Genomic DNA, 25,781 nt, shown 5'->3' with positions numbered 1-25,781 from the left:
GGGAATTATTTATTTGCCAAAAAGTGCAGTTCCGTCGACGTAAAACTATTTGCAAATCAACACAGAGTTTGATGAAGTGTTTTGTTAACATCAAAATTAAATGTTTTATTTTGACTGACCCAAAGTGGTTTTTTTGTTTTTTTTTGGCAAATGCCCAAATATTCCCAAAATGCTGCTGAGGTAATGGCAGCCTCCCTTACTACCTTTATCCCAGTGGTTAGGGAACTCACATGGGATGTGGGAGACTTGGGTAATTCCTCTCTCTGCCTGACATGGGATTTGAATGTAGGTTTCCCACGGTAGAGGAAACTGTGTTGTAAGATATTCTACTGTTGTTCTTTCTCAGCCTCTTCTGTTCAAGTTGTTACACTCTTTATACTTAATTAAATAGCTATGGGAATAGGAACCTGCCCATGGGTCTAACATAGCCAAGGTGAGTGTCCTAAACTCCAGGCTATAGTCATTCTTGTTCTCTTTCTGAGGCCTAATGACTATTTCTGTGCAACATTTTGTGAATCTAGTCATCTAGGTCTCAAAACCTGTTTTTGACCAACCTGCCCACCCCCCCAAAAAAAAAAAAACCCCCCCCCCCCCCCCCAAAAAAAACCAAACAAACCATGAAATCATGCATGGACTGAACTTTGTGAAAGCAGGTCCCAGTGCATGCAGAAAGAATCAAAACATTAATTTGAGGATCAGGATTAGGAGCCCTAACCTAAAGTCTACTGCATTCATTGGGGTCTTTCCATTGACTTTAATAGGCTTTAAATGAGGCCCTAGGCGCGTTAGCCAATTGGGGTAAGCATCAAGTGCAATCACTGGACACCCACAGCAGCAAAGGTGTCATCAGGACCTCTCCTAAGCTTCACAAATTTACATGGAAACTTTGAACTAGGGAGAGTGAACTAAGTCAGCTCATACCATACCATGTTTAATTTACTGTTAAAGTCAACAGAGAAAATGATTTTTCCTTCTTCTATACTGTCCTTACTTGTTTTTTTCTTTACAGTTCTGTCTCATTAGTAGGTGCCTTCTGCAGAAAAAAATCATGACCTTGCTATGTTTGGTACTTTTTACCATGCTGCAGTATGCAATCTTTAATTACTTTTCTCTTTGCATTCAATGACACATTTTATTCAAAACCAAAAAAACTAAGCAAACAAAGGGTGGCTTTGACACTTGCTTTCAACATAACAAAAAACAAATCCAAAGGGTTTCTTGAGTTATTATTCAATGTTCTGTTTATCTATTAATGATGTCTCCCAATTGTTCACCTTATTTTCCTGCTACTGTTGTTTTAGCATTGACATATGTTATGAATCAACACAGAAAAATAAGCAGCAATGGAATGAGAGGGAGAAAAAGTAAAATATAATGAAATCTATTAACAAAATAACTAAGAGACGTGCAGCTGCTGAATACTGAAAAGTTCCAAGATTCAGTTCAGCAAATGCCAAAACTAATATTAAAACACTGCTATATATTTGCCACTGCAAAAATTGTAAATATAAATGTAAATGTTGTGCTAATGATTTTAAATAAACCTAAAATCAAAGAAGAAATCACTGGAATAACTTACATTAACCAAACAAGAAATTATAACAAATAACACCATGTCAATGCTCCAGTGCAGTAATGATTTTAAATTAGAAAAGCAACATTTACAGGATAGGTTGCTCATTTAGCATTTTTAGGATCTGTCAATAAGATCACTTTTGGCATGAAATAGCCTATTTATTTTGATTAAAGGAAAATCCCTCAATGAAAATGCTCGTGAACAAATACCAGCAGGGGTTCCTGACTTATTCAATGCCTAGTGAATTCCCACATAAGAGTTTGCAGGAGAAGCAAACAATACTAGAAGATCTGAAAATGTCAATGCAGTTTGTTGATAGCCTGTTCAGATTACTAAAGAGTTCTGTTCTACAAAGGTTGGGAAGTTAAAGATCTGATTAGGTGCACTGTTTCCAGTTATTTACAATGTGCTGTTTGATGGACAGCACCAGTGCTCTCACTTCCTGAAATGAACTTTTTAATGAGCCATGCTGACTAGTGCAGATATCAGATAAAGCTTGACAAAGGTTAGCTTTTTTTTCTTCCTTTTTTTTTGTGAGAAAGCAGATATCTATGAACTGCTTTCCTCCTGTCCACAACACATGTTCTCAGCTATGAGATGTACATTGGAGACATCTGGAGGCAAGGGAAATCTAATTTATATTAGGAAAATCATGATTGTTGTAATAGAGAGACTGCTTTGTCAAATGCCACTGTACTAAATAGAAATGCATTATACTTAATATTATAATTGATGTTGGCTGTCATGAGGGTTGTAAGGTGACCTTCAAAGAAGTGAGGTATTTTGATTCAGTTCAGCAAACTGAAATTTTTCACTTAGATTGTTCATTGGGTTGACTTTACCCAAAACTACATATTTTGTTTTGATTTTCACAGTGGAAACTGTCTGGTTTGGGCCAAATTTTTCATTTTTTCCTGTTCTGTTTTAGTCAAAATTTTCCTTAGGGGAAAAAAAAATCATTTTTGACCAACTGTAGAAAACACCCTGATGCCACCTTGACATCCAACCAAATGTACTCCATTTCTAGTAGCTCTGAAGTACTTATACTACTATGAATCTCATTATTGGTTGCTGTTAGGGCCTCAGGGGATTAAGAGTGCTGATTGGCTAGGGACAGTTTAGTGGTGCTTTTAGAAACTAAAGTGTATTTTGTCATGCACTCCAAATACAAGCAGGAGCAGCAGAGGGCTCCTATCTCATTTTGGTGCTGTGCTCACATATTTGATGGACTGAAATGATGAAATTTCATCCAGCGTTAAATCCTCAAATAGTGATACAAAGCTTAGGCCTTGACCCAGGAAAGCATGCAGTGACTGTCTAAGTTATAGGAGCCTCTGTGAGGTCCCCTATGGGCAGCCGTGCTGCCCACAGTCTCCATCCACAACATGCCCCTCCCACATGACCTAATTAGGGCTTGCAAGGGGATCTTCAGAGGACAGCCTGCAAAAGACAGGCTATCTTCCTCAGTTCCTGTGCTGGAGAATTCTCCCCCAGCCATACTCTGCTCCCACCCATTACACTGTAATGAACAGACCAGAGCAGGGATGAGAATCTCACTCTTAGTTTCTGTATTTTGACTCTTCTAATATGAAAATGGCTAATTTCATATAGCTGAGCTTTTACTTCCTGCTTCAGCAAAGTATTTAAGTATGGGCCTAACTTTAAGACTACTTTGAAATCAATGGGACTATTAATACTCACAGTAAGACATCTGCCTAAGTACCTGATGTCCAGATAGGTGACCAGATGTCCCAACAAAATCGGGACCATTCTGACATTTAGGTGTTTGTCCCATGTCCAAACCAATCTTTGTCCCAATATTTTCTTTTTTTTTTCTCCGCTGGCAGCACTCGGCTTTTTATTTTCCCTCTGCTGGCAGACCCCCCCCAATGTGTCCCAATATTTTCTCCCTCTCATCTGGTCACTCTAGTACCTGGTTAACTGGGGCCTATACACAGTATACATTTTAAATGATCAACCACTACATTTATGTTTAAGTCTGTTGAAATCAATGGTCGTATTTCTACTGAATTCATTAGGTATTGCTTAAAAACATCATGCCTGATTCTAGTCAGACCTATTCTAATTATGGAGTGCTTATCATCATAATTTCTTGAGCAAATGTTGGTTTACATTGCTGTAAATCAGGAGTAAGTACCAGAAATTAATGGAGTTACCACTGTATACGACTGGCATCAGAAACAGTCCTATGCTGTCTATCAGAGTTATATGAACAATGGACAACATTTTGCACAAATATCCATCAGAATTATTATATGAACTCTTTACAGTCATACTAACACCTCTTTCTTTGTACCTAAAGGCATTTCAAGGAATGAGTTTTACTAACAGAAATTGTCACAGTTACAGGTACCTGTACCTGTATTCCAACTTCATGATCTACCAAGTGCACCCACTCTAGATTCCTTCTCCTCCACTGTCACCTCTCTCAGGCAGAGACCTTCATCTCTCTCCCTCCTGACTGGTGTGTTTTCCAGGTTTCACAGTTCCCTGACTACACTGTGTTATACCCAGGAAGCCAGACTGCCTAAACAGTCCACTGTCTGCACTTTGCTTTCTCTCTGAAGGCTATGAACAGCTGTAACTGCTAGCAGTTATAAGTTACCACACAACTCTTTATAAGCAAGAACACAAAGATTCTTAAGGTGAAGCCCTTGCAGAGAAAACATATTAAAAATAATAAAATAACCTACATACGTATTGATAAGATTACCAGAGATCATTTCCCAACTCCAACAAGGGCTCTGGTAGGTGTCCATCCTTCATACCCCACAAAGCGATTTTCCTGTGGTTACCAGTTCATGACAGTGTTAGCTCAGAACCAGAACACCCATAAAGAGTTCCGTCTTTCCTTTGTATAATGTGGGCCTTTGATCTTCAGATTCCATGACCAGATAATCAGCAAACTGGTCCTCTCCTCAGGGACTAGCTTCAAAAGCCCTTTGCATAAATGGGTTTTTGCATAAATGGAGTTGGGAAATTTACATTCACTTCCCTATTGAGAGATTACATATAATCCTGACGCATAATAATACATAAACCATTAATTCATTACAGTAGACCCCAAAGCCACTTAAACTTAATTCAGTAAGGTCTCCCAAGGATATGGCAGGAAATGGCCCTACCTGTCACTGAAATGTTTGTAAAAAAATATTTTAGAAGTCTCATGTTTTTAACTGCTCATGTGCAAATGTCTGTTTTTGAAGTGCTGATTGATCTCACTAATCACAAGTACACCACACAGCTCAAATTATGACATTGGTCACCAATTATGAGTAAACTATACACAATATTTCATTTAAAAATATGCAGAACTGTGATTCATATATAATGTTTTGAGAGCACAAAAAAGGTTATTCTGAATAAGTGATTTCATGCAGATTAGTCACTCACATGCAGTTTAATAACTTGGATCCAGTTATTCCCTTGCTTTATTGGCCATACATTGAAGCTTGCTACATACTGGCAAGTGGACTCGCCAACTCATTACGTGCTCAGCAGGAACCCTGCATTCATACTTAGGTTGCTAGCCTGTGCAGAAGTCTGTGCTACCATATATTCACTACTGTCATTACCCATACTAGCTAGATGAAAGCTTACACAGGTATGCCTACCTCTGCTACAATCACATCATAATTTTCAATGTAGATATACCCTTACATAGCACTCTGCTTGTCTTTCTCAGCAAGGAACCTGAACTCTGAAAAAGGGTTTGATGGTCATCTTTGTATTCTGAAAATCTGTAATCACTTGATATTTCTCTAAGATGTCTGTTTCTTCATGTTCCTTGGGGAACCTACGTATATTAATGGTGTCCACCTCTTGCTGACCAGCTACAACTGTGGAAACTTAACTGTCCTTTAAAAGTGCATTTGTGTATTGTCCTTCTTGATCTGTTTATCCACTGTGGCCCAGGTATCTGCAGTTCCTGACTCATCTGTAGTTTCTTACTTTTACTTGACTGTTTGTCTTATTATCCCCATTCCATCTTATCTCCTAATTCACAATTTTCAACACTCAAAAAATAGACCTTATTATAGTTCTCTTGCTTATTGTCAAAGAGATTATGCTAATACAGCTCTGGCCCTCCATGAAGCTTTACTTTATTCAAAGCAACATGACAGATGTGCCTACAGCCAGCAGTCATACCCTTAGGTCAAAGTAGTGCTTGTCCCTGTCTGAACTGATTGGCCTTTTACTCAGACTTTTAGTGTGAGGGCAACTGAACTCTTAGTAGCAGGTGAAGATACACATTGTCTATACACAGTCATCCTGTATAAGATAAGAGTCAGAATCAAGCAACAGCTGGCCATGGTACACCAGTGAAAAACATATTTTATACAACATATATGTTCATTTGCCTTGTGTTTAAAATTCACATTTCTTTCTCTTCCCAACACTGATAGACTTCTACACTTTATATCATTTTACACAGATTTTACATGTGTGCAAGCAATACATTCAAATCTTTCCTCTGTTCTACCAAACATGAACAAAATAAGATAATCAATCTTATATGGAAACTTGGGTGACACAACAGCATAGTCATGGATATTTAAACTCATTTGGAGCATCATGATTGATGTCCATTTATCACTGATCCTGGTACAGGTACAATAACTATAAAGGATACACCTTGGAACAATGTGAAATTATATATCCTGATCTTCTACTATTGCTATTACATGCAAATTTGTGTTAGTAAAATTCTATCAAATATCTCATCTCTAGTCCTTATGGTAACCGACTGTAAGTAGACTGAACCTTGCATCTACAAACATGATTCTGGCTGTGTGACTACAGTTGCTATCACTTCACTACAGTTATTTTAAAGATATTAATATACATGGGACCAATTTCTTACCATATTCTGGACCAAAGTCTGTCTTTTTATTTTCCCACTTCTACCCATCAAACATTGACACAGAGACCTATCATTTACTTCTGTGTTTGCTGGACCCTCCAAACAGCTGGTGCAACACGGCATTAATGGTATAAAACCTAATTAGAAAGGGTCCAACAATACATAATTTGTGGTTTTTTTATATAAGATAATTAACATTGTTTAACTCCAGATTTGTTTTTGTTTAAATAATTTTATAGCACGTGTATTAAGAAATTCTGCCTAAATACCCTACACTGTAGGTAAGAGGTCTGCTTTACAACTTCAATTTGTGATCTCTTTTTGGAAACATGTTGGCCTCTTTGCTGCTGTTGTTGTTCTTAGATATCATAGCACTGCCACTGAAAAATGGAGGGTCCTTTGAGGGATCAAATGAGACAGAGGAAAATGTACAAGTTACAATAACCCAAAGTCACTTTAACATACTCAGTTCAGACTTTCTGTTCCCATGAGAGAGAACCTCACTATTTTGTATGTGAATGCATATTATAAAAGGCTATATGCTCACTCCTTTTCTTCCTGTGTTCTATTGCATAAACCCTCTTTCTTTGAAATTTCATACTGTATTTCTAGGTTCTAAATCATGCTGTTAGGCTTCTCCAGGATGTATTGAGGTCTCAGCGATTCACTTCCTAAGCCAACTGGGCACACATTAAGAAACTAGATTGAAACTCTCAATGTAGTTTTACTAATCCTATATTTAATACTAAAAAACATTATTTTGCTATTAATATTACCATAGTGCCTAGATGCCCCAACCAATCTCCAGGCCCTGCTGTGAGGGTGCTGTAGAAACACAGAAGGAGACATTCCCTGTCCACAAATGTTGATACTCTAAACCAGGGGTCGGCAACCTCTGGCACGCAGCTCACCAGGGTAAGCACCCTGGTGGGCCGGGACAGTTTGTTTACCTGCCGCGTCCGCAGGTTCGGTCGATCGCGGCTCCCACTAGCCACAGTTCACCGCTCCAGGCCAATGGGAGATGCAGGAAGTGGCGCGGGCCGAGGGATGTCTAAACAGACAAAATAGTTGAAGGCTGGGAGAAAGAAATGATTACAGATAGGCAGCTGAAGTCTAGAGTAACTTTCAATGGGACTTAGGCACTTTTGAAAATGCTGTCATAATTGACTTACCCAAGGTCTCACAGAATGTCTGTGGCAGGGGCTGGAATTGAACCCAGATTGTCTGAGCCCCAATCTTGTGCTTTAAACACAAGACCATAATTCTTCTAATTTAAAAAAATCTATTGATTTATACTACATATTTTGAAAATCCAACCTACAATCTTACTTGCCCTTTTTGTGCAGATAAATACAGAAAACATTTTTCTAAGATTGTTTAATGCATTGCATTTCTTTTTAGACAGTAGCTTCTGTCTGTGAATATTATCACTTCTGAGTTCATTGCATTTCACTTCTGTAGATTGAATTCCATGAGCCACTTTTCAGCCCATAAGCCTTTTCTATCCAAATCCTCTTGAATGTGTTAACTATGTTATTCTGAATGTGATGTTACTGCAACAATCTTATGTCAGCTTTAAATGTGGACATGTTTGAAATTTTACCCTGCTCAGGATCATCTATATACTAGGCAAACAAAAAGTGGTCTTAACATGAAAATGGGGAAATATTTACTAACTAAAATAAAATTTGTATTTTCCCCCTTTTTGCCTATTTAATGAGAGGGCAAATATGATCCCTCATCATTAAATAGCTACACTTTTAATTTAACTTGCATCTGCATGTCAAATAAACTGCTAGAAAACAAATTGTGTTTGTTTTTATTACAGCTCTATGGGCTGTGGGTGAAATTTAAATAAGGGACTGTGGGAGTGAATTGTTTTTCAAAATCCAAGAACTCAAATGACAATACATTTTTTAAGCATCTAGGAAAATCAAGTCAAAGTAGTAATGAAACCTTCCTTGTCATTTAGGGAGTCTCCACATTGACTTTTCTGGGAGTTGGATCAGGCCATTGTTTCCCAATTCCGCAAATACTAATGTATATGCCTACTTTTAAGTATGTTTGCAGTGTTGTTGTAGACTCATTGACCCCAGGATATTAGAGAAACAAGGTGGGTGAGGTAATATCCCTTACTGGACCAACTACTGTTGGAGAATAAGGCTAGCTTTCTTTACACCTAAAGACGAGTGGTCTGTAAGCTCAAAAGCTTGTCTCTTTCCCCAACGGAAGGTTGGTCCGATACAAAATATTACCTTGCCCCCTTTGTCTCTTTAATTTTAAATATGTGAGAACACCCATATACTGAAGTGTTTGGAGGACTGAGGTAATAACAATCACAGTGGGCTAAAAGTAAGATAATGATCCTGCAAACTGCTCAGTGTGGGAAGTCTCAGGTGTCCTTAAGGACACAACTGGAGTCAGTGGGGGTCTTTTGTCTTAGCATAGAGGTCCACCTGCACAAAACAGTTTGCAAGATCATGGTCTTAATTGGTAACCAGCTACATTACCTCCCGCTTTTCATGTCATCTGTAGTGTGTTTAAGAAATTAAATCTCTCTTAGCTGCACATTTTCTATGCTTTGTGTAATCATTCACCCACCACTATTTCACACTCCATTTCTTTTTTGGCTATGTGGTTCTACAGCCCGTTCCAATGAAATACCTCCAGTTTTAAGCTTTCTCCAGCTGGAGTCTAGACCCTTAGGGTTACTCTGAAATACTTTAATAAAATCAGAAAATGGTTAAAAGATGGGAACGTCAAAAGAATGTTACTTAGGGAAAAAACATGTTTTGATTTTCTAAGGCACATGGCTTATGGACTGTAAAATGTCAGTTCAAGCTTCATATTATGTAAGTACAAAGAATGCAAGTCTTCACTGAGAAGTTTCACTCATATGGAAAACTACTTGTAGCGAAATTTTATCATTTTTAATAAACAATTATCAAGTAGGATCTTTAATCTACAAAAAAACTAGACGATTATAGGTATGACTAGCATCTCAGAATAAAAAAGTCCTTTACCCTTGATGAGGAAATGTTATTGAGTGAAGACGGTTTTTCATTTTTCAAATTTCAACTTTTCTATCATGATTTTTGTCAATATTTTAATGAAAAAAAAAAGATTAAGTTACTTGAATGCAAACTGCAAAATAATTTACATTTTGCATTAACACAATATAAAGGAGTTTTCACATTTTTTTCTTTATGTATGAACCCACTCTATTTTTTTTTCTATATTCTTTTTGAGGCAAGGAGGCCAGAACTGAACACAGTAGAATTCAACCAAAATCTGAAAAATGCACTGACCCTCATATCTTCAATTAAGGTTAAATACTAAGACGCAATAGTGTTGTAAAATGTTAAGATCAGATCCAAAAATTCATTGAAGACAATGGGAGTCTTCCCATTGACTTCAATGGGCTTTGAATCAGATACTTAATGTCTACATTTAAATAGGAAAAGAGCTAAACATCTTCATATCCAGGCTGTCCAGAGGATTCAGGGGGCCTGGGGCAAAGCAATTTCGGGGGCCCCTTCCATAAAAAAAAGTTGCAATACTATAGAATACTATATTCTCGTGGGGGCCCCTGTGGGGCCCGGGGCCTGGGACAAATTGCCCCACTTGCCCCCTCTCCCCCCCTGGGCAGCCCTGTGTGATACCAATCTAATTTAATTATCAAAAGTTTTAAACTAGATAGAAAGAGGAAAGGAGCAGAGTAAGGACTATGACCCAGAAAAGCAAATGAGCAGGGACAATCGCAGCACAGGCCATCAAATCAAGATTTCAAATCAAGTTCATCATTTCACAGGGTGATGCCAAGAAGGACAAAAATAAAGAAAGACTTGATATTTTCTGTAGCATCACTGGTTGGAATGTCCTTTGCAGTAATCTTGTGATTTTATTGGCATTGGGTCAGTCTTAGGTCACCTACTCATGTCAAGTCCCCTTAAGAATGAGGCCTAATGTGTCTATGCTGAAATCATACAGACCTTAGCCTATAGGCCTTGTATTACAGCCCTGATTTACTTATATACCTAATACACACTCGTCACTCATCAATACTTGTCAGTATTATACTCCTATAGTGATATCCTACTTCAGGGTCAGCAACCGTTGGCACGCGGCCTATCAGAGTAATCCGTTGGAGGGCTATAAGACATTTTGTTTCCCTGACCGTCCGCAGGCACGGCCCCCCCCCACAGCTCCCAGTGGCGACGGTTCGACGTGCTGGCTGCCGCGTCCTGCAACTCACATTGGCTGCGAACTGCGGCCACTGGGAGCTGCGGGGGGCTGTGCCTGCAGATGGTCAACATAAACAAACCATCTTGCAGCCCGCCAGCGGATTACTCTGATGGGCCACATGCCGAAGGTTGCCAACCTCTGTCCTACTTATATCTATTCATCACACATTGTCATGAGTTAACCATGAAAATAATACAATTAAATAATAAAATGAACTAATTAGCTACAACCATAAGGGTTAGACTTTCTTTCTTTTTTCCTTTCTTTCTTACATAATCACATACATAATCTTCTTTCTTTCTTACATAATCACATGACTCCAGGTGTTGCAACTCTAGGCATGGTTTTTTTTTTGTGCCATGGATTAATCTGGCTCTGCCGATGGGTACGGTCAAATAGGGGAGCCCAGTGGAGTCTAGCAGTGCACATATGATCATACCTTGAACAATCTACGGTGAGTAGTGACTGATTGGACTGATCATATCTCAAAAGAGTGGAGGTTAGAAGACTTATATTCCTTCCCCCTCCCCAAATTCAAGTCCTCATAATAGAATTATTCTATGGCACTAAAGCAAGGAAATAGTTATGCTGTACTCCAAACTAGTAAGGTCTGAACTGGAATTCTACATTCAATTTTGAGCACTACATTTAATAAAATTAATTGGAGAGAGTTCAGAAAAGAGCAAAAAAAATAATAAAAGGTTTGAAAACTAAGACACACAAGAAAAGGTCAAGTGAACTGGGCATGCTCATTCTAAGGCCAAAGAAGACTGAGAGGAGATATAACTGTCCTCAAATCCATAAACAGACATTTTAAACAGGACGGGGACCAATTATTCCCTTTAGTCAGTGAGGACAGAACAAGAAGTAATGAGCTCAGACTGCAGAAGGGAGATTTAGATTAAATATTAGGAAAAACTTTATAACTACCATAACAGTTAAGCCACAGAATGAGCTGCCAAGGGATGAGGTAGAATTGCTCTCAGTAGAGATATTCAAGACTAGGATTTGACACCCATTTATAAGCATGGTCATGAAATCAATCCTAACACAGTTCAAGAGGCTAGACCAAATTATCTTTTTAACCCAAAGCATTACTGTGAAGGAGGAAGGGCAGTCATTTTGGCAGTGACAAAAACAGTTTTTGAACAGCAGTCTGAGCTTTGTCCATGCTGTGACAAAGCTATTGCTGCAGCTTTGGTAGGTGGGTCACAGTAATAAGAAAAAATGAGTGCAGAGCACAAACCTGATATTTCTTCTTGCTGTTATGAAGTGGCTGCCCAGATACATACTGCATCTCAGCATACTGCTTGAATTTTTCTTTTATTTGTAATTAATGTATGACTCATGAAAGGTTCCAGACCAATAACCATAGAGACCGAAGAGCTCCTTTTGAGCACAGAATAGATACAGCAACAGAGCTCTGAAATCTTCCCCATAATGCTCACCAATGTGTTTCATCCCCAATTGAGAAGATGAGAAGGAATTTCAGTCTCCATATACATTCAACTCCCCTCTGAGGGGGCATAAAGGATGTTTTAACCCATTGTTCCCACTGCCCTTTGCATGAAAGTTTTTATCAAACACAGTTTTAGGAGGAGGAAATGGGGGAATTTTAAAATATAACTTTGCAAACATAGGCCATAGTCCTGAAATTAGACCCATTCATGCAAACCCCAGAACCCATGTAGAACCCTGCTGAAGTCAGTAGGGTTCCAGGTGGGAAAAAAAGTGCTTCCACACCAATCTCATTGCACGACGAGGGCCTCACTGGTTCTGTTTTTTAATCATCCCCTTCTCTCTGGGTATAGAGCTGTACAGTTGGGCCTCAACCAATATCCTGCATAAAGTCCCTAACACTTTGGCAGGGCTCAGAATCCAAACCCAGATCCTGATCTGATAGCCTCTTTTTCCTTTCACTGGCACTTGTTTTACAATTGAGTAAATCAATTCCCTTCAGTAGAGTTACTCTTTATTTGTATTGGAGTAAGTGGGATCAGACTCAGGCTATTCAATTTGCAGCTAGTCCCAATCTCTGTAATGAGGTGAACCAAAACCCCACACCTGAACACTCCTGAATTGGTTTTTGTATCATGAAGCCATATCTATTAAATAGATATATTTCAGTTATTCAGCTACATTTCATTTCTGACATCTGGCCCACACAGTCTGGCATCTATTGGACAATTTTATTCTATTTTCCAAGTTTTTACTTTTAAAATATTACTTTTAGGTCCCCCGGCCCCTTTTCTGTTATTTTCAGGTACTAATACAGTTTCATCTGAGTTCACTGTTCCACATGTTGTCCATCTTGCTGGAACTCTGTCAGTGATCTGTGAGGCAGGCAATTCTGCCTGTCAGCTTACCTCACAGATCCAGTGAAACTGAACACTTCAGAAGCTGAGCTCAAGTGATTCTTACCTCTGAATTGTTCATTTCCATGACAGACATGGACTATGCTGCAGTACGCTCTGTTATTTTCTTTTTATGCGCAATTCTGCTGCATGGACAAAGAATAAACTCTGGCCTTTTAGATGATGCTTTGAACCACAGAAAGCTAGAAATATACACATTTGTATTTCTTTTTAAGGGACACCCCTGGCAGCTTGCAGTGGTATAATTCACAGCTAAATGAGTGTTTGGCTTTCTTCTACTATATTTCATCCAAGGCAGTGGGAAAGTGTTTGATTTTTTCGCAAAACATTTTTTTTTATCCTACTTCACAGGTAACACTTTTCCAATACAACTTTTTCTTCCAATGATTTTGTAGCCTATCACATGGGCCTAACACATGACGAATATACAGGAAATGGGGCAGTAACACAAGAAACCTATAGGCCCAAACATATAAGATATTAGTTTCAGCTCTTAGCATAAGAATGAAGCCTACCAGCTTTAACATAGTTATTCAATAGAGTTGATATAAGTGAAGTAACCAGCAGTGATCCTAAGACAGTGGTGGGAAACCTGTGGCCCATGGGACGCATGCGGCCCATCAGGATAATACACTGGCGGGCTGTGAGACAGTTTATTTACATTGACTGTCCACAGGCACGACTGCCTGCAGCTCCCAGTGGCAACATGGGCTGCAGGGACGTGTTGGCCACCCACCAGTGGATTACCCTGACAGGCCACAGGCGGTCCGTGGGTTGCAGGTTGCCCAAACACTGTCCTAAAACATAAGCTGGCATAAGATAGGTTTTCAATCTATGATTTTGCTGGAACAAAGTACAAAACTACTTTTACACTGATAGGTAATTGCAAAAAGTCAGTTGGTACCAGTTTAGGTACTTTTAGATAGGAACATCAGTAGATGCCCCACTGCATATTGCTAGAGCAAGCAATTGATGTATATGCTAATATGCTCAGGAAAATTAATATAGTAATTTATAGGATGAGGACACCCAAAAAAAACAAAATCTAGGGATATTTCTTAGCATGGTTTTGCATCCCTGCCCACTCTGGCTAATAGCTATTAATGGACCTATTCTCCACGAACTTAACTCATTCTTTTTTTGAGCCCTGTTATAGTCTTGGGCTTCACGGCATCCTCTGGCAAAGAGTTCCACAGGTTGACTGTGCATTGTGTGAGGAAATAGCATACATTCTGGAAATTAAAATAATGCTATCATAGTCGGTTCAGCACAAAAGCTGGATGAAAAGCAACAGAAAAAGAGCTAAATTTAAAAAAATCAACTATTGAAAGAAGCAGAGAGAGAAGAGAGGAAGAATTTGTTCATTGAGAAGGTATCTTTTCAAGAATGCTGATACATCACAATAATGCAGTCATCATAGATATCCTAGACATGTAAGAGTGGAAGTCCACTGTCCAGTCCCCAGCACCAAGGCAGAACTAAGTATTATCTAGACCACCTCTGACAGGTGTTTGTCTAACCTGTTCTTAAAAAGCTCCAGAGATGGAGATTCCACAACCTCCCTAAGTAATTTGTTCCAGTGCTTAACTGCTCTTCCAGATAGGGTGTTTTTTTTCCTCTAATGTCTAACCTAAATGTCCCTTGCTTCAGTTTAAGCCCATTACTTCTTGTCCTGTCCTCAGTGGTTAAGGGGAACAATTTATTACCCACATCTTGTTAACAAACTTTTATGTACTTGAAGACTATCATGTCCTCCTCTCAATCTTCTCTTCTTCAGACTATACAAACCCAATTTTTGCAATCTTTCTTTGTAGGTCACGTTTTCCAGACCTTTAATTATTTTTGTTGCTCACCTTTGGACTTTCTCCAATTTGTCCACATCTTTCCTGACGTGTACTGCACAGAACTGGGCAAAATACTACAGTTTAAGAATGCTGAATGTGACAATTCAATACCAGAATATTGTCTGGCCTCAAATGATGTCTCAAGTCCTTAATCTATTATTTCTCTTTGGAAATAAAATAACTCACATATGTCATGAGAACTCAGAAGAAGTTGTATATTGTCTCACATCACTATTATAATTCTCAAGGGTCAACAAATCTCAGATAAATCTCCCTTTCCCCACTGGATCATGAAAAATTACTTCAGAAACTTGTCTATGGCTCTTCCCTTTTTCTACTGGACATAGTCTATTTTTTTTCTGATGGTTTGGACTTTTCTCTTCTTTTTTCTCCAGAAGGTGCTGTACTAACTTTCACACAAAGATTCACAAACCCACCACCTTTTCTAGGTATTTTGCAGATCATAGTTGTCTAACTACGTTGGTTTTTTTTTTGTTATCACTGTAACCCGTACCGTCTGTGAATTTTAGAAAGATAAATAAAGCACTCCATTAACAATTAGCCATATAAGAAAAACAAGAAAAAGTAATAATGCTATGATATGATTATATCATTTATAAACCTCCTTGTCCAGCATCAGTCAGCTCTTATCAAAAGGCCATTGGAGTCAATGGAAAGACTGTCATTGGCTTTGATGACCTCTGGATCAAACGGGTTGAGGAGAACAGTGAATTTAAGGGCAATCTGTTTCTCCTTGTTTTAGGTACATTCCAGATTCCAATTATTATACTGGACTTCTGAAAAACTATTTTGAATCAGGAGTACCTTTAGAATGTGAAGTATATTTATTTATCTATCTTTGCTTATATCAAAGACGAAGCAGATATTTTAATTTTCCACCAACCGTGGTAAAGAACACTGATAATCAAGGCCAAAGTCTGGCTTTCTACCCTTAGTCATGCAAGGTGTGAGTAATTCAGAGAAGCTTGTGTACTTAGCAATGGCTCTTACAGATGCTTCAGAAAACAGCAGTGTGTAGTTCCCCAGCACATGACACTACTCACCAGTAGGTACAAAGGGGCAGGGAGTCTGATTTAATCCCCTAACTAGTTTACACATGCCCCTAGGCTAGGGCTTGCAGAAAACCTCTGGTTAATGTTTTGTTGAGCCCTCTCCTAGAACTTAGGGAATGTTAAGTGACAGTCCTATGTGTCCAGGTGAGCTGGATGGTGAAGAGCCACCCTACCTCCATCACTCCCTTGTTCATACCTTCTGCCCCCTAGTTTACCTCAAAAGCAAGCCACAAATTAGCTCATAGAATCTACATATAAATACGGAAAATTTTAACAAGTGGCTAAAGAGATCTATCTTTGGATAGTTTTATTAATGTTAATTAATTCAACATTTTTATTAATGAGCATATTAGAATATAATTATTAATCTTAATAATTGTAATGGGATCATTTAGGCATTGCCTTAAATACCATCTTAATGTTCCAATTCCACTTTTGATCTCTGGTTCATTGCCTATGTATACTGACTAACAATTCCTTAATTTCTGCCAAATCCCAGAAAAAAAGTACTGTTGGCTTTTATAACAACTTCTCAGTTTTGGTGAGGCAACAACAGCTGCTTCTATTTTCTTTCAGAACAGTATCTCTGATGGAGTCAGAGTGGGGGGTTGAGAGAAGTGATCAAGGGTGTGATATATCATTTGTTCTTTTTCGGACCTGTGTAGTAGTCTCACATCAGGGAGTATTAACATGCTAGCTCTTTTGTATGACATTTTTCTTTGTTAGCATCCTGCTTTGAGAATTCTGTCCTTATCCTGGAAAGATGACAGTTGGCATATGATTGTTATGGCTTGGGGATTGGTTGGATTCATCTTCGTTTGTCATTCAGTAAGTGCTGTATGATGAGTATTCCACATGCCTAAGGATAACATTGAAGGTAAAGAATTCTTTCTGTTGTCATAAGGTCTTTTCCCTACAACAATTTTTAAACTGATCCCCATAGCCCTTTTAGAACATTTGACTCAAATTTGGCACTCCAAAAGTTCAGTTTTCCCTATTACCATTTTATTCTCCTTGATTGTATTCTTTAATACAGAATGTCCTTTACTAGATACCTCCTTTCCTCCTCCCCCATGTCTTCATGGAATAAATATAATGGTGAATAGTATGTTGTACTCACACAGCTTCTTCCGGCCAACATTCTCAGAGCTCTGTACAAATATAATCTCTGGCCCTTTGTGTAGGCTAACAAGTGGTGGAAGTGGATAGGGAACTTGCCCCAACCCTTTAAATACCCCATGCAAGGACTACGGCCCACGGCAGCCCTTGTGCTTGGAAGAAGACAAGCAGTATTCTCTCCATGTATTCCTAGGGGCACACAGTAGTCAAAAAGGGACAGAGAGGAAGAGGATAAAAATAAACTGTTTCAAAAGTTTTCACGAAACAGAATTGTATCAAAATGGCTGATTTCAGATAGAAGGTCTCAGGGTTTTTTTTTTCCTTTTTATTTTTTTACTTACTATAGTTTGGAAAGACTGGAAAGCCCTGCACTGCAAAAACCTTCTGGACAGAACTTTCTCAAAACTGATATGTCTCTGTGAAACATTTCAGCTCTGATGACATATTTCAACAAAATTTCATTTAAATGAAGATGTTCTGACCAGCTTTAATGTCATCCTTGCATGTTAGCTTCAGTGCTCCAGGCTGTAAATACATCTGTTCTATCATTTTATTCTACTTTGGGGCATTCTACTAACCCAAAGCCATTCTCACAGTTCTTATGATTTTGAAGGTTCAACTTATTCCTTATTTTCAACATATCTTCATATCATGAGTTCACTCCATAGAGCTCTAATGATGCATGCTAAGCCTTACTGGGTAACAAGCCCTGCCCCCCTACCATTGAGGGCTTTGAGAGTACTGTATATGCAACCAAATCTGTATTTTCAAACCTGTATATAGCTAGTTTAAATGTAAAATCTCCAGGAATGCACTAAGTGCTTGAATCATGATATAAACCTGTAGGGCATTCTGCTTTTTTCACTGTTGTTTTATTTAATAGACTATCTTTCCTGACCACAATCAAAAGAGACATAATATCATCATGCACTTTATATGATAAGCTGGATAAGGTGAATAGATATGTGATAAGGTGAATAAAGGACATAGAACTGTCTTTATAATTATTATAGGGGTTTATTTAAGATTTCTGTCTGCTTGTTATCATCTGAACTCTGGTTCGAGATAATGAATACATATTCAAAGAAGACAGTTTCTGGAATTATCATATTTGTAATATGTCTCAGCTATTTAAACCTAAACAAATCTAAGAACCAGGGCTTGTCAATCAGTGGACAGTATGTCTGCTCCTAGATAGTAATCATAATTATAAATCATACCTAATGCTGATGTACAGTGCTGAGACAAAGTAATTGGACTTCATGATCTGCACTTCCGATAAATATCTAATTAAGGATTGCCCACAGACCACTTTATATACCAGAGTGAACAGAAATAACACAGTTTGGGGCAGAAATATTACTCAAACACGATAAAAATAATTTTGCATGGATATTGTTTTCCCAGAATAACTCTGGTTCTGTGGTCACAAAACATTTCTCCATTGCTTATTTCATTCATTGACTCAATCACTGATCTAAATCATAGGGCTGAATTAGCTTTGACATACGCGTCACAGAGAGAGTTTCTTATCCCCAAAGTGTAATAATAATATTATAGTCATGCTTGAGTAATCTCCCCATAAAACATATATACTTATGGAAGACCCTCTTTCTTCTCAGGAGTACAGGGACAGTCCCACTGACATATTAATTGCCCAGCACAATTGAAAACACTAATTTCTGTGGCAGTATATTCATGTATACAAGTATTAAGATGAATTTCTTCAAGCAATCTTTGAACTTTCTTTTTAAGCCAAAGAACAGTCATGTGGCTACATTCATAAATCAGGATTAATCCTTATTCTACTAGTAAAGCAATATGACTGCCTTATTGTTCTCATTCATAGAACTGATTTAGTGAGAGAGCCAGAAATCATAGCTTAATCCACACTGTAGGCCAGGTCCTCTGGTCCACTTGAGCTGAGTTCAGTCTAAGAGGTGGGAGGAAAAGATGGCTTTACACTGTATCCTTGAGATGATTCTGCACTGTCCCTATCTTTTGGAGAAGTGCAAGGATGATGAAACAGCAGTATGAAGGGATGCCCTTCAAGCACCTCAGAACAGAGAGAACCTTGGAAAGCCCGCATCAGTTCATGGGGACTTAGCTGTATATTTACTATAGTTATTATTTTAAATATTCTTAAACAGTTATATTATGGTGGCAACCGAAAGGTCCCAAGTAAGATTAAAGCTGTGCATTGACAGGTGCTTTACAAACATAGATAATCCTTCTTCCCGAAGGCTTACAGTTTTTAAAGCTTTATAAGCATATATTGTTAAAACAAACAATAACTCCCCCACATTTTTTTCTAAATTAAGGATAAGTTTCTGTGCTGTGCCTCTAAGCACAGAATTTGTAGCACAGTCGGAGGAGAGCTATGGTGACTTTTGCACCTTCCAATCCTGAGCTGTTTCAATGGCTGGAGAGTCCCATGAGGTGGAGATCTATGGAGGCCTGTCTAAGTTACAGAATACTCCTCAGGCTTCCTTATGGGTGGCAGCACTGAAGAGATTCCAGGCAGCACTGCACGCTGTGTGCCCACCCTGCCATCCCCAGACCCTCTCCTGGCACACCTGTGAGTCCCTACACCAGGCCTTGCAAGAAGGCCCTCAAGAGGCAGTACTCCTGATGTTTTCAAAGACCATGGACTGGGAAAATCCTCCCTTAGCTCCTCTAAACTGTCTTTTTCTAATTAGCTTATGCTGTAGATTTTAAATATTGTTTAACTGTTGGTAGATAAAGTTTGAAGTTTTAAAATTAAGACACCATGTAGCTAGTGGAACCATTCCATAATATACAAAAAGTGATATGTTAAGCATCTGTAACTTTAAAGATGTTTGATATGGGCAAAATTATAAGGCAAGTGAATATAGGATTAATAATGGAATTCTGGCTGCATCTTCAATTATGGAGCTATGCGGTGGCTCCATATTCAGGATAACATGTAATCTTTGGTAATTCAAAAACAGCTTGACTTATTTTCTGAAAAATCAAAATCAAAACTACAGTCAGGTACCATTTTGCAACAAATCCCATGCTACCAACAATAATATAATTATTAGATAAACCACGAATTAAAACCTTATGAAACTGAGACTAGAACCCAAACCTATATAACCCTCGACATGAGCTAAGGCAAAAACTTTCTCACATTAATGAAGTATAAGACCTATATGCTTCCAAGATGCTGTGTGCCCAGAGGGCAAGTTCCTCTTGCACACACTATAGATATTAACTGGTGTATTCAACTGCAACAATAAATTTGCTGAATCACAATCTATTTTATTCAAATACAGCCTATGCATGACTTTGTGAGGTGATTTAACAATCTGCAAAGTATGAAGAAAGTAACAAGCATTTTTTTTTGAAGGAGAGGAAAACAGCTGTGTGCCAGGACTCTGCCGGGAGTAAGAAAGACTCAGGGTGGTAAAATATCTGCTTTCAAGCTTTCGGGGGTGACAGAACTGATTACTGGCCTGGGTGACCCAGATGGGTGTAAAGCAACCACTGGGGAATTACGAACTTTAAAGAAGGAGGAAAGGCATACTTTAATCTATGGGTTTAGGAATGTTATTTAACATGTAATTAAGCAAACAGATGGGTTGAAGAACTAAGTAGCCAATGCCCTATCCAGAAAAGCTAACATCATGGCCAGTGGCCAAAACTCTAACTTCAAACTCGCAAGGCTCCAGGCACCCCAGGCAGAGAACAGGGGGTCTGAGCCCCGAAGAATAAGCAACTGAATCAACTGATTGCATGCAATTTGATCATACTGTGAAAATGTATTGAGTAAGGTAAGTAAGAGGCATCTCTGGGGTACGTAGGAACTGGGGTTCATTGAATGTTACCTTCCAGGCTGGCAGAATCTCAATGAGTTTGCTGGTAAAGCTGACTAACTGGTGTGTCGTGGAGCTGATACACAGTTAAAGCTCCATCAAAACTTTCTCTTGCCAATCCACAGGGATAACACAGTGCCTTATGGTTCTGATTGCCACAAGAGAGTGTCACAAGCTCTCAGATGGTGGGCATGTGAAATGTTCTTGACTGCTTGCCCTTAATGGAAACACTTTGCACATCTTCAGAGAAAGTTATTGAGCATGCCCCTTCCTCTAAATGTCTCTGGGCCAGTTTAACTGAGGGTCCTTCAGAGATATAGATATGTGCAGAGATATAGATGGTTCTGCAAAAGTCCATGTCTCCTCCACACTGTTTCTCTCCCCTCATTAGACTAAAGAAAATCAGTTGCTTCATTAGAAGTACATGGGTTACACATGCTTTATATAACTCTAAAACAGGGGTCGGCAACCTCTGGCACACGGCTTGCTAGGGTAAGCACCCTGGCAGGCCGGGCCAGTTTATTTACCTGCCGCGTCAGCAGGTTCGGCTGATCGCAGCTCCCAGTGGCCGCGGTTCACCGTCCCAGCAAATCCCTTGTCCCACACCACTTCTCGCAGTCCCCATTGGCCTGGGACTGTGAACTGTGGCCAGTGGGAGCCACAGTTGGCCAAACCTGCTGACGCGGCAGGTAAACAAACTGGCCCGGCCCACCAGGGTGCTTATCCTGGTGAGCCACGTGCCAGAGGTTGCTGACCCCTGCTCTAAAATCAGTGAGTCCAATTCTCCATTGCATGAAAGTAGCTCACATTTACTTCAATGGGATTTCTTCATATGCACATGTTGGAGAATCAAGGACAGCAAGACTTGCACACTTGGTCCAAGTAAGTGCAGCAATCCAAACTTTGATCAGCTCCTAAAGATCCATATTATCATCAGAGAAGTTCAGACTCTAAAATGAGTACATCAGTCTTGGGACTAAATTGAGGTTTCAGTCAATCCACTATAAATCCAAAGTAACTTCTCAATTAGGTTAATGGAGTTAGTGTTGGTTTGCATCAAAGTAACTCAGAGCAGAATCTGGCCCCTTGTTTTTATATTTGTTGCAAAATATATTACACTTTATACATTATGTTACCAGTAGAACTGGTCAAAAATAACAACTATTTTTTCATCAGCATTTGCCATGAACATCTTTTAGTTTTTCTCTACTAGTTTTCAAGGAAAATCCAAAACTGAACAATGTTTGCTTTTTTTTAAAAATGTAATAGTATTTGGATTTTGGTAAAAATCTCTTTTCAAGAAATATTTTCAATAAAAATAAAATTTACTGAAAACTGATTATTTTTACTTTTTTGAATTTTTGGTTTCTGTTTTTCCACTGTGGGGAAAAATAGACTACTTAGTCAAACATGATTTTTTTCTGTCAAAATTTCCATCAAAATTGTTTTGATGAAATTAATTCACCTACCAAAAGATGGCTCCTTTCCATTCCTTTCGATATGACCTTTTATGATGATTTTTCCCAGACCTCTGGACCAATCATCACTAAAATGTTAAAGGTGGACTTGCAAAGCATAGGACATAGTTCATTCTTGTAGCATGCATGAAACCCAAACATGATTTAATTTCCTGTTTCTTGCTAGTGAATTAAATTTTCTCATCCTTTGCAAAATTAAACCAAATAAAATATAAACCTTATATATTCCATTTTCCTGGCCAGTATGTAAGCCTCTCTCTCTCTGTCTTTCTCTCTCTCTCTCTCTCTTTCTCTCTCTCACTCGCACACACACACACACAAACTTGTTCTCATTTTTAGTATTTTATTAGTGTATCATATTTTCAAATACTTCACACTGCTTCAGGGAATTGTATTATGTTGTACTGCAAACAAACAGAATACATTGCTATATTCTTACTTCTGATTTGTACACTAACCTGTGCCATTATTCAGTTCCACCAACATACTGACAGAGGCAAATACTTAGTTGAGTAAGAAAAAAAACTCCTCTTGTACTAAACTAATATTTGAGGTAAATCATACCAGCCATCAGTTCTTTGATGTGTAAACAGTAAGGACTTCTGGGAATTCCTGTTAGAGCAGAATGTGAAGGCAGTATGGTGAATTCTGCTCTGGGAATAAACAGGCCAAGCTTGGCTACTTGACACTTAAACTTATCCAATGGGCTTTAGTTCAGCTTGTCATCTGTCCATGACAATTTTGTTCATATTACAATAGAAACACATATAGTATTGTTCAAACTGAATTAATTTGGTGCAGAGGACTAATACCACTAGGAAGATTAGATCTTAGAATATAATTGCTTCCTCCACACAACTCTGCCATTCATCATTTCACAAGAATATGGGGTGGTTGTTTATGGTGGGTTGATGAAAGATCATTCACTTAGATCAAAATCACTTGGGTTCCCTCAACTGGATTTGAGGCTTCATTTTACCATCTTCTCTCCCTTTCTGCTTGGAGTGGGCTATGGGGGAGTGCCCTCTGAATATGTTCATTTCTGTAAAAATATATATTCAGTCTGGGTATAACTTTTCCTCTTTAGGACTCACTCCCCCCTCCCGATAAAGATGATGATTTCATAATAAAATAATCATTATCACCATCATAAAAAATAAGGTCTCTAACACATTTATAAATGGTTAGTTCTTAATTTTTCCTCAAAAATATTACACAATCCATTCCTCTAATGATAATTCAATATTACCCTATGAATGTGCTAGGCATATGCATGTTGATGGTGATTGGTCAGGCCACGCAGTAATATTCTGAATGGATGTCAGTAGGGCTGCAGGAAGCGGCATGGGCTGAGGGCTGTGCTGGCCGCGGCTTTCTGCCAGCCCTGTTGGCCTGGAGCAGTGAACTGCGGCCAGTGGGAACCATGATTGGCCAAACCTGCGGACCCAGCAGGTAAACAAACCGGTCCAGCCCACCAGGGTGCTTACCCTGGTGAGCCACATGCCAAAGGTTCTGACCCCTGTTCAAGCCTAATTTAATGGTGTCCCGTTTGCAAATTAATTCCAATTCTGCAGTTCCTCATTGGAGTCTGTTTTTGAAGTTTTGTTGTTGGAGTATTGCGACTTTGAGGTCTGTAATTGAGTGACCAGGAAGGTTGAAGTGCTCTCCAACTGGTTTTTTAATGTTATAATTCTTGACGTCTGATTTGTGTCCATTTATTCTTTTGCACAGAGACTGTCTGGTTTGGCCAATGTACATGGCAGAGGGGCATTGCTGGCACATGATGGCATATATCATATTGGTAGATGTGCAGGTGAACGAGCCTCTGATAGTGTGGCTGATGTGATTAGGTCCTATGATTTTTGTCTCCTTCTGATAATAGTCCACCTTAATTGATTACTCTCAATACAGTTGGTATGGCAACATCCATTTTTTCATGTTTTCTGTATATATATATATATCTTCCTACTGTATTTTCCACTGCATGCATCCGATGAAGTGAGTTTTAGCCCACGAAAGCTTATGCTCAAATAAATTTGTTAGTCTCTAAGGTGCCATAAGTACTCCTCGTTCTTTATACTGACCAGTGTACAATTTTGTTGATCCTTTTTGTCCCCCTTTTTAAAAATAGATACTATGTTTGCCCTTTCCTGTCCACTGGGATCTCACCTCATAGATTTCTCATAGATAATTGGTAATTCCAATACTGCTCCAGCTAGTTCCTTAAGTATGCTAAGATGAATTTCATTAGGCCCTGCTGACTTTAATATAGCTAACTCATATAAATATTCTGTAATTTGTTCTTTCCCGAATTTGGATTGCATTCCTTCCTCTTTGTTGTTAATATTAATTGTATTGAGAATCTGTTCACCGTTAACCCTTTTAGCGAAGACCTGAAGCAAAATAGTCATTAAACACCTTTGCCATCTTGATCCCATCAGTTATTAGCTCTCCTTCTCTGCTAAGTAGATTCTTTCTTTTTCTTTCTTTCTTTCTTTCTTTCTTTCTTTCTTTCTTTCTTTCTGAAACAATACATTTGAATTTTTTTTTTGTTGCATTACTTTTTCCAACAGATGGTTTATAGTACCCATGATGTCAGCCCTATTTTACACTCCTTTTATTTTTACCCAGAGACTAAACTGGTCTACCTTTCACCTCCTTCTGGGCCCCGACACAAGTGAATATAATCTTGCTGTACAATGTAACACCTTCTCCCTTGTCATCATGCTGTTCTTTCTGAACAGGCTATACCCTTCTATGCCTGCATTCCATTAATGAGATTTATTCTCCCAAGTCTCTGTGACACCAATTAAGTCACAGTTTATCTTATGGACTAGTACTTCCAATTCTTCCTGTTTATTCCACATACTCCTCGTGTTTGTGTATAGGCATATCAGATGATGAGCAAATTCCTCCACTGATTTCCCTTTTGTTGCTCCTATTGTAATTATTCATGTCCCCCGACCCTGTTGCACAACATCTCCCCATCTGTTAAGGTTGTCATTTTATGCTTGCCTGTGGGATTTTGTCACCTGCTCCCTTTGAACCTAGTTTAAAGTCCTCTGCACTAGGCTGGCAAGTCAGCATGTGAAAATGCTTTTCCCCTTTGTGGTCACATGGAACCCAATTCTTTCCAGCAGACATGCTTCCCAGAACATCATTCCATGGCCAATGAATCCAAAGCCCAACCATCAACACCATCTGTGCAGCCATGCATTCATATCCAGAATGCATGTATCCCTACCTAAGCCCTTAACCCTCAGCTGGGAGGATGGACAAGAACATAACCTATGCCTCTGCCTCCTTCATCCTAAATTAGTGGTATGTGGACTTATGTATAAAGAAAA

Source organism: Mauremys mutica, chromosome 1, assembly GCF_020497125.1.
Source record: "Mauremys mutica isolate MM-2020 ecotype Southern chromosome 1, ASM2049712v1, whole genome shotgun sequence".
In the NCBI taxonomy this organism is placed as follows: Eukaryota; Metazoa; Chordata; order Testudines; family Geoemydidae; genus Mauremys; species Mauremys mutica.
This window is presented reverse-complemented; position numbering follows the sequence as displayed.